This window comes from Anopheles merus, chromosome 3L (genome assembly GCF_017562075.2).
Source record: "Anopheles merus strain MAF chromosome 3L, AmerM5.1, whole genome shotgun sequence".
Taxonomy (NCBI): domain Eukaryota; kingdom Metazoa; phylum Arthropoda; class Insecta; order Diptera; family Culicidae; genus Anopheles; species Anopheles merus.
This window is the reverse complement of record NC_054085.1, coordinates 14,723,997-14,737,199: the sequence shown is the minus strand read 5'-3', so window position 1 is coordinate 14,737,199 and position 13,203 is coordinate 14,723,997. Positions and strand designations below refer to the sequence as shown.

Here is a 13,203-nt window from a genome sequence, read left to right as displayed (position 1 = left end):
ATGTCAAGTGGGTATGTTCAAAGGCGTCTAGACCCCGATCGAACCCTCGGCTATTGGAGTCTAACCGTGATAGAGACTCACGTGATCATCGGGTGTGTGTGTGTGTGTGTGTGTAATGGTTATTTTCAAACCCCATTGCTGACGGTAAGCGGTGTGGTAAGCGATCGTACATCAAGAGCCTTTACTAGTCGCTGTCTAGTCGTTTGCCTTCTTTGCAGGGAAGTTTGTTTAATTTTTTGTTTTGGTTGAGGAGTATTCTGATAAACTAATTGCATCTTGAATTATCTGTCTGTCAGAGAGAAAGACGCTAGCGCCTGCTGTTTGTCGGAGGATGTTTGTGGCGTTGGTTTTTCGGTACCGAGCAGGGATTGGAATTTGAAAAATGTTGCCAATCGCAGACCATTTCTCATACAGGAGGGCATACATAGAGACGGACGCATGCATGAGGGAGAGCAGAAATAGCATCAAGAGAAGCATTGCTGATTTATTTTAAACCATAAACCACATCACTGCTGCTGTTTTATTTCAAGCCGCGTGTGTGTGTCATTGACATACGTGAAAGAGGAATTGTGGCGTCTAGAAGGAACTTTGAAACGAAAGCACTTTGGTTGTATTCTTGCACTGAAACAAAATATAATTGAATATGATCGCTTATACCTTACGAGAGCTGCTTTTCTCATCCACCAAACGGTCAGTGTCGGTTAATTGCGTGAGTAATTACCTGAAACAAGAAGAGACACAATTAGTTACAGTATTTACATCCAGAAGCATTAAGGCATTTGTTCAAATTAATGTAAACTGTCCAGCATTTTAATGTCTCACCCCCCCCCCAGGAGGGGGTAAAATAATCGGATTATTGTCCAGTGTGCGGATAAACAAATACTCATTCCGCTCGAAGGGAGGTCAGGGGAAGATAATTATTGTTTCTGTCACTCCCTTTGCCGGAGCTTGGAGCGATAAAAACGATGATCCCTAACCAAGGCATTCTACCAAGGCGAACGCAATGGCTGTATTTGAAGCTATGACTTCATTTGTTATGTAGAATACAGTAAAAAAGAGGCTTCTTACTGTTCTACAGAGCAGTCAGAATCATAACAGCATTGCTGAAATGAAAGGGAAAACAGCCCACGCTTGACCGTGCTCGTCCGACGGGTGTGTGCCTTCGGGGAAGGATTCGTTTTGGAATTAAATTGGGAACATGAGGCGCGTGGGTTTTAAAACTTGTAAAGTGATTGCTATGTTTAAATAAATTAAATAAATAATATGAGTGTTGGGTGTGTGTGTGTGTGACGTAAGACGAACAAAACCGGAGAACACTTTAAAGCAAGAGTGAACCGATCTTGAGACCTCCCGTTAAGAGCAATTTATTGTGAACACCGCCAGCTGGAGACCCCATAAATGCCATGAGTTGTTACGATAACCTGAAAACGATTCACTGTGTCTTAGCTCATCATCATTAACACTCAAACGTGTTGCCGCCGCAAAAGAAACACAAGCTGAAAAGCAAAAAAAAACATTCATCTCACTAAAGAAATGTAGGTTAAGTTCTCTTCCTCGCTTCAAAGGCCAGGTGGAACTACACCAAACCACAGCATTAACAGGGCGTACCATTGTGTTCCAAGCCGTGGTTTGGTTCCTGTGCAGCGGACAAAAGTGTGTTATAATAATAAAAGCCAAACGGTTTCTTTCAAAGCACCATGGTCATTCAACTCGAATGAAGAGCCATAAAAGAAATTTGCATCTTTTGCAATATCTCGTGCCCGGACAGAGGCGGGTTGCGAACATACAGCCCTAAGCAAGGAAAGGAGTGTCCATTTACGACGTCCCGCCGTCATATCTGCAGCACCGATCGCGCAGTTTGGAGAAGAAGCCGACCATGTGAAGATCTCATTCGTCGTCGTTGTCGTCGTCGCCGTCGCCGTGAGAACACTGAACCAGCAAACCAATCCAAAACAAACAAACTGTCAACCGAGCTGTCAGGGATGGCGTCAATGGCGCCATCAGCGTGTGTGATAGTTTTGTTGGGTTTGAGTTTGGGATCTGGATGATGCGTTGATGCAAAGCGTGAGAAGGCATCGGAAGGAATCGTTCCTTCAACCAGAAAGTCAAATGAAAACGTTTGCTCTGTGAAGCAAGACGTTCGCGAAATCTGTTCCAACCAAGTTCTCGATTCACCGTGAGTCGTTCCAACTCGCCTCCTCGTTGCTCTGTAGCTGGAGTATCATTGGAACAAAACGAGCAACGGCTGTGTCGATCGAGCAACACTCTTCAACATCCTAGCCGTCGTTTTGGCTTTTTAAAACAGCGATAAAAATAAACACTCGACGAGCACGTTTCATCAGATTCCGCGTGCGATCGGCGCACGGGTTGGGCACGTCGAATACGTATTGATGCTGCCGGAATAATAACTCAATCAAAAAACGCGAAAGTGTGTCAGGCTGAAAAGGGGGAGGCGAAAAAAACCCTAAACGAACGAGTTGCATTTTGATCGTTCCAAAGTCCGTTGGGGGAACCATTGGATGGGGGAGGCGTGTTGTGCACGAGGAATTCTAAATCAGGGGCCCGCCTCGAATGTGCCACAATTGAAATTGCACATTAAGTGTCGAACATTTCTATTCCGCTGCGGCACACAGTTGTTGGGTGTGTGATGCAAAAGGAGGAGAAGGAGGAGGACCTTTGGAAATTTAAAAACGATTGCATTCGATCGACCGATCGATCGATGATGATGATGTCGCGGCACCATTTCGGAGGCAGAGAGTAGAGCTGTTGATTAGTGTGAAGGACATTTGTTCAAGTAAAATTGATTAATTATGATGATCTCTTGAAGATCTTGGTGTATCATGAAACGCCACATATCAACAACGGACGGGTCTAACATACTGTTCAGATGCCAACGATACCTACCGAGTGACGCTGACGTACCTCACTCACTCTCTCATTCGCTAGCTCCCTTTCAGGGGTGCAAAAATGTGAAGAATGTCTAGGGTAAATATTTGTCACCCCAAAGTTTTGCGAAACAGGTTGTTGCTATTGCCGCCGCTGCTGCCGCCGCTGCTGCTGCTCCAGCGACAGCGCGTTGTGGCAAAGTTTTACCATCATACTGCCCTCCTCCCATAAGCTGAGGCTCGTCTTTTTGGCTAGGTCAACACAACAAGCTAAAGTGTTACGATAAAAGCGAGATAGTCCCACATCGCTCTCTACCTGTTGCAGAGGCGGCGGGCAGGTGGAGGATGCGTGTACCAACGTCGGGAGCGTTGTAGTCGTCAGTTTTATCGTACCTTGATTGTTTTGACAGCTGTGATAACGCACTCGTAGTACGCACTCACCATCCAACAGCCAACAGCAGCAGCAATGCCCGTGAGTGACACTCACAATGTTCTCTTCTTGCACAACCCCATTGGATGGTGGAAGAAGAACTCGCTCGTCACCTTGCTGGGCGACAACAGACAACAACTCCATGGAGACATGTTGGCGTTGTTTTGGATTGTTTAGAGAGAGAGAGAGAGAGAGAGAGAGAGAGAGAGAGAGAGAGATACAGGCGGGGTTGGTGAAAACTATCTATCCATCGAGTGGAGTTGTTATGGCTTATGTTCGAACAGTTGGACCTGTACGCAATTTGTTGTTGCTGGTGGTCTATTTGATTTCGATAGCTATCCATTTGGTTGCTGTTTCGGAGGGATGCCTTTTTTAGGTCATTCAGTGGTGGGCTTCGAAACCACACACACAATGTCTCAAATCACTCAAAGAATTCCAAACGGACAATCTGCAACGCGACTTATGCAATTTATTGCACCGGCTGTGTATCTGTGTCAGCATCGATTAATGTCCCCTCCCCCGGTACCAATATCTCAATCTCGGAATGCGACAACCCTTCAGGAACGATTAACACATCCTCATAAACATCAGCGAGACCATTTTGTTGCAAATATGTATATTTAAAGCACGAACTGCCAATATCCATAAACGTCAGCTTTTCACTTGCTTCTTTCCCTCTTGCCGTAGGCCCGGGGTGTGGCGGTAAGGCCCGAGAAGGTATTTGCTGTTTGTTGGCTGGCGGCAATAAAACGTCCACACTTTCAAGGGCGAAATGAAACACGTGCCACAGTGCATGAGTGTAAAATCGCGCAACAATCTTTTTTGTGAAATGCTTTTTTTGTTTTAAGATTTCCCAGCTGGTCGCGAAATTCGATCCGCACAATCGCTATTGGAGGAACGACTGACTGTTTCTGGGGTAGGAGGCAACATGCAACTGACATCCGCCGTTGGGGGAGACTTTGGACTTATGCACATGTGTGTTTGTGTGTGTACGGCATGCGTTGCAATTTCCTGACACTGACATTCCAACCGCACGCTGATGAACGTTGGCCATGGTGGTGGTGGTGGTCGTGGTAGGTTGCCAGTAATAATATAACGTGCAAAGCAAGTGTTTTCCCCTCTCTCATCCCCTCCACTTCCTTGCGCTAACCATTTTGAGCGTTTGCCAAAACTGGTGGTAGGCAAAGGTGGCAGCGACGGCTCAAGCGCAATTGGATGCCTCGGGTTTTGTGCTGAGTGTGCACTCGGTGGCAGCAAAATAAGTCAGCGAGCTACGGCAAACAAGCCAAGCCGCGCGGGCACAGCGCATGGGGGCAGCCGGGGTACAGATGTTAGCCATAAGTTTTGCACTTTCTTCCCCTTCTTCTTCTTCTTCTTGTTCTGTTGAAGGTGAAACTAACACCACTAACCCGTGGGCTTTCGTTGGCACGAGCAAATTGTGCATGTATCTTGCTGCCTTTTGACCACTGTAGTAGATATGGCTTCACTGGAACTGGGTTTGTGTGGTGTGCATCAGTCAGCTGATGCCCTTCTTGTTACTTCGCACGGAATATCTTTTTAGAGCAAAAGAGAGAGAGAGAAAAGAGTGTGTTCGGGCAGAAGGGAGGATGGATGCCACGATGTTATACAATTTAATTACGCTCTAATTAAACCCGGCCTATGCTACTTCTCGCGCCGCACGCCGCACGGTCCAGAGTCGACCGGTTTCTGTGTTTGGAGCTTGTGCTCCAAGCTGAGAACGTGGAGTGTGAAGAGGGAGAACCTGCTGCAGCATCATGTATTACAACACAACCAACGCATCATCAATATGCTAGCCATCACACAGTGGCGTGAGAGTAACGCTTCGGTGGCATAAAACTGTAGAACACACACATCATCGATTGAGAGGTATATTTTATTAGTCTTGTTAAGGAAGTAGTAGCGGCAGGAAATTAAATGTATTTTAAAAACTTGTTGATCATGAAAAAAGCCAGGGAGGCACGCGCTCGTCGAGAGAACGATCGATGACGTGTTGTGGAATGTGCTTCGCTTGGGACAGGCAGGATACATGTTAATATTATTACATGTTTATTACGCATACAGAATGAAGTCATAATAATGCGTTGTGGTGAAGAAGGTGGTAATTGGTGGTACAATCTTGTATTTTATTATTAATTGAGTTGTTACAGTGTTCCCCCGTTCTTCAAAAGCAAGAACATTCTTGTTTTTATTCCCTGTAATGCGGATGGAAAGGAATAAATTACGAAAATTGTTCGAGTTCGATTCCGGTTTTGAACTTAAGACGGGCGCATAACTAGTCCGCTGCGTTCACGACTCCATCACGGGATTGGTACCAGATAGCGTGGTCTAGTTTCTGGTTTGTATCTCCTGCTGGCTTATATTGCAGACCAACATTTTAAATTGAGTTCTGATAGACTATTTAGTTGAAAAACTTTCAATAAATAAACAAATAAAGAGTTTTACATCCATTCAACAACATCCTTGACTGCGCAGTACTTTTGCAGTGTACACAACAAACAAAAATTGAGCTCAATTCTGGCACCCTTTTCCCGTTCCCTGTACTTCGCCTACGATGGTGCCAGTAGCATCAACGTGATAGCAACAACACATTGTGCCGCGATTGCTTCCTTCTTACGATGTGTGATACGATCGATTAACAGCAAGTGCCTAATAGGAAGCAAAGCAACCGTAACGGGGGTAGCAGCGAAGGGGTGGGGCGATAGTTCCCTACCGCGACAGTGCACCGCTAGCTTGTTTGCACCGAAGCTTGACGAGTTGTTAATTGGCTGTTTCGTTTCAATTTCAGCGTCAAACGGGGTTGGGGAGGTTTGTTTTTTTTCCTCTAAAGTGTGCCTAGAGGAGGACAGGTTTTTTTTCTGTCGTTGGTTGATATTGCACGCTTTTGATGATGTTTACAGGAGTATAAAGGGAAGAGAGAGAGCGAGAGAAAGAGAGAGAGCGAGAGAAAGAGAGAGAGAGAGAGAGGGGGGGGGGAGAGGAGGTATTTGTGGCGAAAAATGGTACTTGCAACTCTATGGCTACCTCTAGTACACAACCGCCCTCCGGGCAAAGGGAGCACAGGAAGTGTGTAGGGGATGTTGAGGTTACGTTTGAAGAAATGATTTATTAGCCCCCCGGTATATTAGCGTCAAACGGTCGTCAACATGTCGTAGTATGAGGGTTTGGTTGAGACACGGGCGCTCGCTTGGCACTGGGCCACTTGAAGGGTTTGGCCAAGCAAATGTAGCTCACTGTAAGCGGAGAGCTGATGCACTTTTTTGTCTTTCTTTGCTGCAGCGTGGTAGCACCATGCACTCGGAAATGTAATTTGTGTTTAGTATTCCTTTCACCACCAACGCCCCACGGTGTCGTTTTAGGGTGAGCAAAAGACATGTGATCTGTTTGAAAGTATGGCCGGTAGGTTGGAATGTTTTCAGCGTACTTTTATTACTTTCCGGTTTCAGTGCGCACCGCGAGAGTAAAACAAATAAAGAGCAAGAAATTAAACATCAAGAGTCTGTTTCCCTGTTACCTCTGTTTGTGTTTGTGCAGCACACATTATTATATCCACACAATTAAACATTTTCCATTTGGGGAAGGAAAAAAGGAATTAAAATATCAAAGCAATTCATCATTTCAACCTTATGCACTCTCAGCACACAGACGCAACCAGTAGTTTAATCTGGTGCTTTGTCGCCCCCTTCTGCTGCTTCTAATTTCGCACATACGTTGCGAGCTGCCATTGAAACTAGAGCATAAAAGTAAACGATTATTCGCACCTTTCACCGCCGGGTGATAAAGCGCAGCATAAAACAGGGGCCCAGCTGCCAGCAAGAACTAACGAGCGGAACCGCAGTTCACACGGTGTGCACCACCAGCCTCGGCGCTGCTCCAAAGGTTGGCTCGGCATCGTGCCATTAATCTCTTCTTTGTCCATTTGTCGGTTTAATTATGCTTTTCGGTGTCTCTCCCTCCATCTCAGGTGTCTCGCAGGGCGGAACAGAGGGCCCCATTCACGAACTTAAGCGTACATTGTTTGGGTATTGGGAGGGATTTATGAAGAAATAAAAAGCAGCAAACATTCTTGCTCACAAGATCGCTTAAACCGACATAGTTTAGCAAATGCCTAACGCTGTGTGCTAGACGAGCCCGCAGTGCATCGTGGGCTTGCATTTACCCTGTATTAAAAATGGGCACAATATGCTTTACTCGAGAGCTGCATTTTATGCTCCGTTCCGTTTCGAGCACGTTTATCCAACGCTGGTTCGAGTGGGATTGCGCCAGCATTGCAGCATACATTTCAGAGCTTTCTGTTCTCCCTCTGTGGGAGGAAGATTGGAACAGCAAGATATACCTTTCAAGAACTGGGAAGCAACTCCAGAAGCAAACGGAGCGTATCGAAAATGCATTGCCTGGTGGTCTCCTCGGAAATGCTCAAAACGATCCTCGCTTCACCACCCGAAAAGTCATTCCCATTGGAGTGCAACAAAGTGCACGGTCGAGGTTTTGCGAAATTAAATGCCTCTTTGCAGCAAAAGCGGTCTGTAATTAGCTTTTCTCGCCTCTCTCTCTCTCCCTTGCCTTTCATTCTTGTATGTTTGCTGCAGATTTTAGGGTGATATTTTCGTTCGTTCACCTCCCCCCCCCAAAAAAAGTACGCGGTTTACCGGGCGTAAAATGGAAAGGCAATTGCTTTAGAGGCTCTCTTTGGCCCCCGGGATGATGTTTGTACGAGCCAATGGCAACAAAATTTGTCCCGCATCCTCTCTACACCATGCTTGCCGTTTGCTGTTTCTCTCGCCCTTTTTTGTGGAGTAGATTTTTTCTTAATTCGTTTTATTTTTTGTTCGGACGTTTTCTTGGGACGCGTCTCCGACGACTGCTTCCCAACGACTGTCGTTGGCAGACGACGGAGACGACGACGACGGTGTTGCGATTTCGCGGTCATTAAAATGCAATTAATTTGATTCGCTTTCACCCACTTGGCTTGCGTGTGCCGGGAACCAACAGCGAGGGTGGCGGCGTTTGCTCTTCGCTCCCTGGTGGGGTCTCTGATTCCTGATTTAATTTCCGTTTCGTCGGTCGATTTAACAGCAAAACATGCAAAACTGCATCTGGACGATCGCACGAGGGTCAGCGTTGGTGGTGGTAGTGTACGATTGTGGAGCGTGTCCCGTAAGGTTTACGTGAAAAACTTTGGCACGGTAATCTTACACCGGAGGATGGGAATTTGTTTGTGGAAAGAGCAGCTTATGGGGATAATAGACAGCGAGATGTGAAAGTTTGATAAGGAGCGCAAGGAACATTAATTGAGCAATGGAAATTAATTCCTTCGCTGTGATCGTTTTGGTCATTTGGATACACAATGCTGGGTAGGAGAAGTACTTCTTTATTCATATCAATCTCGGAATCTTTGTGTACATTAATTTTATGCTACATTTTATTGCATTTAATAACGATTGACCTTTAGGATCGAATAGTTGTTCAATTTAAAACATTAAATACATCCCAGAATTTCCTTTTCAGTGCAATGAATGCTTCAAGACACTCGAAACTCGAAATGTGAACAACGACAACTAAACGTTGTTTCCATCGTCATTACTTCCACGTGCATCATAGCAACCCAACAGCATACATGTGGTTGCATACGTGGGATCTCGAAACTTCAGTCGTTGCTATGGTGTGCCGTTACCATTTGTTACCGGAATGACAACACCACAAAGGTACACGATTGAGAGTGCGCTGAGTTCCAAGTGTTGTTGAAACCCGGCAGAAGCAGCAGCAGCAGTAGCAGCAGCAGCAGCAGCAGTAGCAAGTTGTCGGTAAAACTTCCTCTCCAATGCCAACGCACCTCGTCGAATCTGTCTCGCCTTGGTTTGGCGAAGCGAAATCTAATCGTCCCGCACTAGGATCGTGTTCCAAATGGGTAAGTTACTACTAGCCGTCTAACTTCCAGCAGCTGCAAATGGATGCTTCTGCGAATTGTACCGCCCCGCCCCCGTTCGTTGGAGTGTTTGCGGTCATGGTCGAAGCAGATCGAAAGAGGTGGTGCAGGGTGCAGGTGAAAATTTACCGTCCACAATACAGAACGCACGCTAACGAGTGCCATTATCGTAGTAGCCCGAAAATGTTTCAACCAGTTCCATGGCCGAGGTCCGAGTTGTCGAAAAAAAAAGAAGCGGGCTAAGAGGTAAGTTGAGCTGGCATAACATTGGGATGACGACGCGTTGGTTCTTGGTAACCGGGTCGATGTTTTTTTGTGTGTGAGTTGTTCTTCCTAATGTGTTATTCTATCCCACTAGGTTAGTGTCAGCGTTTCCGGGGGAGCTTGGCTCAACTCAGCTAGAACGTAAAAATCAATTTCTCCATCCTGATGGAAGCTTTTCATCACCCATCAGTGCCCAAGTCGTAACATTGCACACACACACGCTTAAGGGGTTGAGAAGTATCAAGAGAGTGGCTCATACTCCAAACTGGCTTGTATCCTTGCACGGAATAGATGCTGACGTGCGCGCACAGTATAAGCTATTTCTCGGTTGAGCGTTTGATTACTGATCGGGGAAGTTTTTGGGCAGCCATAGAATCACGTAGCATATCGTATCCGTTCCATTTCAGAGCTCTATCAAACCATGAACTAGAGTAGTTTTGTGAAATGTGCGGCTTTCTGTGGTCAATTTAATGCTCGTTTTTTAAGTTGCTATAGTAGAAGGGATGTGATTGATACACCCTGGGACAGCGTGGATTCGTGCCGTGCGCGAATTGCCAACGTTTTAGGCCCATGGACGTCAATCAATCATGCACCAGTGGGCCCCGCTCTTTAATGAGCTACGCCGGCAACCACGGTACCAGGGGTTTGGAAATTGGGAGCTCATCAGCCCCCATTCGGAGCTGAACCGTGCCAACCGTGGTAGGTAAAGGGCGAGTTGTAATTTATTAAGATAATAATTGGCATAATTTGGTTTACCTTCGCAGATGAAAAATGATCACCGCGTGCAGGTGTGACGTCGAAATGAAAGGGAATGCCATAAAACCGGAGACCGATGTAGAAGCAGCAATAGCAAAAAAAACTGATGTAAGTAAAGCAGATCTTGAATCACAAAAAGCTCAAATGCTATCCTCCCCCCCCTTGAATTTCTGCTTCCTTGTCGAGTATTGGCAAAGAATCGATACGATTAATCCCCGTGCGTTTGATTCAGACCAGCAACAGACAAAAAAAAAACATGCTCACCCATCGCTTTACCAGCGCAAAAGGGAATTCTTAACGCAAGTTTGATTGACAGGCTGGCTGGCCCCGCGTGTGTCGTTTTGCTGGAGACGGGCTCGCCGTTCCGCGTCGTTCGAGAAGGGGAGGAACGTGAGAGACAAGTTCACGACCACGGCGAAGACGGCTCATTTCACTTTACGCCCGCATGATGCTCGAACCTGTCAGATTAGCGCTGACTCGCAATGTAAACACCGGCCAGGTCGTCTGGCAGTCCGCGGCCATTTCCCACGCACCCCGGTGCTCACTCCCCACGAAAGCCAGCTGTCAGAATTATTTACTCGGTTAATTAGGCACTTTGCTTCGGGTGGACTGCGCTTGGTTGTGTCTTTGGCCAGCGCAGGCCTCCGATGCTTAGTAGAGGGGGGTTCATTTCGGGGTTCAGCCGGGGCCCTTCTGCGTGCTAAAAGTTTAGCAGCAATCTTGTCGCTTGTCTGATTTGTCGTACAAGAGCGCTGTGTTTGAAGTGACATCGCGCGAGGGACTGATAAACGCGTGAAGAGGCCACGGAGGGCACGAAGGTTTGGTGTGTTGGAAGCAATTTTTGTCTGGAGTCGATTGGAGTGCCCGCAGCAACTGCTGCTCTAGGCTTCAGACTGTTGAGGAGTTAAACTTTTGATGGGTTTGATTTGTTTCTGCTTCCTCTTGCAAACCAGTTATAAAGCGCTGGGAATGGAGCGTATTCGTGGAGCATGGAGTGGAGCAGTCCAGTTGAGGCTGTGTGAACAGTTCTCCTGCCCAGTGATCTTAGCCAAACATAAACACGGTAGCCTGCTAGTTGGGAAGCTTACCCAATCCCACTTATCTACCGTTACCCGCATCTGACCGTGGTTGATCCAGATAGTTTGGTAAGCATTTCGCCGTTTGCGCTCTGGCGTGTTGTTATCGTACCGCGCCACGAGGATGCAAAATGAAGCTCGGCAAACATGGATGCTCAACTCAGCGGCTCGTGGCTCAAAGATGCGGCTGTAGCCACGATACTTGCCACCCACTCACTGGGATTGGCTTTTGGTCGCGCGGCGCGCGGTAAACACACAGCAAACGAGCGCGCAAACAATCGCGGCTTCGTTGGCTCGCGCGAAGGGCTTAGAAACTAGCCCTTTTTGGGACCACACATGAGTGTGTGTGTGTGGGTGTTCTGCACCAGTTCCGGTGTGGATGGATAGTAACGCACTATCTTGTGTCCTCCATGTAAGTTTGTTTAAGGTTGAGCCTTCGCTCACGCTCCCTTACGACACCTGTGCTGTTTCGTGTGTTTCGAGCGGTTGCTCAGCTAATGAGGCAAGGTAATTTGTTTGCAGGAGTATTTCCGTGACCTCTCTCACTCTCTCTCTCTCTCTCTCTTCTCCTCCTTGTCCCGGAACTTCAACCTCACACTCGTGGATGTTTCGCAAGTGTTTGCTCGAAAGCACTTCTGCGCTTCGAGAGACCACCAACAAAAAGCCTAGCCAACCACCTGCCACCAAGTGGCATAGCCATAAGTTCTAATAGTTGACTCCAGTGTTGGGTGAAGATATTGGCCGATAAGTTGGGCGTCTGGGCGTTTACTTTAAATTTAAACTTTACACCGTGAAGGTGTTAAGGTTAAATGAATTTTAGAAGCACTAGTAAAGCAAGCCCGATGGGGCCTCTCCGTCGGGCACGGAGAGAAGCAGCAGCAGCAGCTCGTAGTTTCAAGGTTTATGTTACGGTCCCTTATCTCCTTGTTTAGGTGTGCTGCTTTCAGTGCTGCCTCCAAGGTGATCCCATGTATGGCATATTATTGTGTGATAAAACCCTATTTCAGCACGAATACTTTAAAGTGTAACACTGGTAAGAATGGAATGGGATAGCCTGCCCGTGCGGTCGTCGAAAATCCATCCCAATATCGGCTAGATATAATCGTAAAGATTCGTAATGCTTCCCCACGGTCTCTTCGCGGCGATTAGTTTGTTTCAGTTTTTGTTCACACACGGCACGGGGTGCGAGAGGTGGTGGCACCCACTTAACCGACCGTGGATGCTTTAAATGTCACAACTTCAATTAAGGGCGCCTACCAATCGAGCGGAACAGATGATGATTGAGCGAACAAACGAACGAACGAAAGAGACCGGCGCATAATCATAATCGTAAACATAAAAACGGGGCCTGTTGTCAGCCAGTTTAAGGGCGCCTTCCGCGTTCTGCGGCCGAAAGGTTTAGCGGCCACGCAACTAAGTTGCCGCGTAGGCGGTGTACGCCACCGTTTTTTTTCATGGTCGCGGACCCGGGACACACACACACCGACAACGACGATGGCACAGAGAGGGCCGCCGTCCGTAGATTGGGAAGTAAATAAAAACTATGGAGTACATCATTACCCTTTTGCCCTTTGGTGCAAACCCTCCCTGTGGCGGTTTGGCGTCGTAATTTTTTATTACCGTTAATTAGTCACTAGAGCGAAGAACAGCGAAGGAGGTTGTGGTGTGGATGCGTATGTTCAATCGAGTGGAATTGAGCGGTTTTGTGTGTGTCTCGGTTCGCACTCCAGCCTTTTGAATGAATGCGTACGCGTTAAGATGGTATCCGCCGAATCTGCTCGAATGCTTAACATTCTTTGGATTTGGGAGGGGAAGGGGGGGGGGGACGTTAGCGAAAGGGCGAGAAAT

At 47.1% G+C, this 13,203-nt stretch overlaps 1 protein-coding gene and 1 long non-coding RNA gene across 4 annotated transcripts in view; one reads left to right on the top strand and one right to left on the bottom strand.

Moving 5' to 3' along the window:
- The window catches only part of LOC121600661 (kielin/chordin-like protein), a 156,495-nt gene that overhangs the window by 51,216 nt on the left and 92,076 nt on the right, over positions 1-13,203 (bottom strand). The gene's annotated exons all lie outside the window — the stretch shown is intronic.
- The window catches only part of LOC121600663, a 128,572-nt gene that overhangs the window by 62,855 nt on the left and 52,514 nt on the right, over positions 1-13,203 (top strand). The window contains exons 7-9 of the long non-coding RNA XR_006005859.1: positions 8,842-9,505; positions 9,618-10,222; positions 10,288-10,387. This is a non-coding gene — a long non-coding RNA (uncharacterized LOC121600663). The remainder of the gene's footprint in view (positions 1-8,841; positions 9,506-9,617; positions 10,223-10,287; positions 10,388-13,203) is intronic.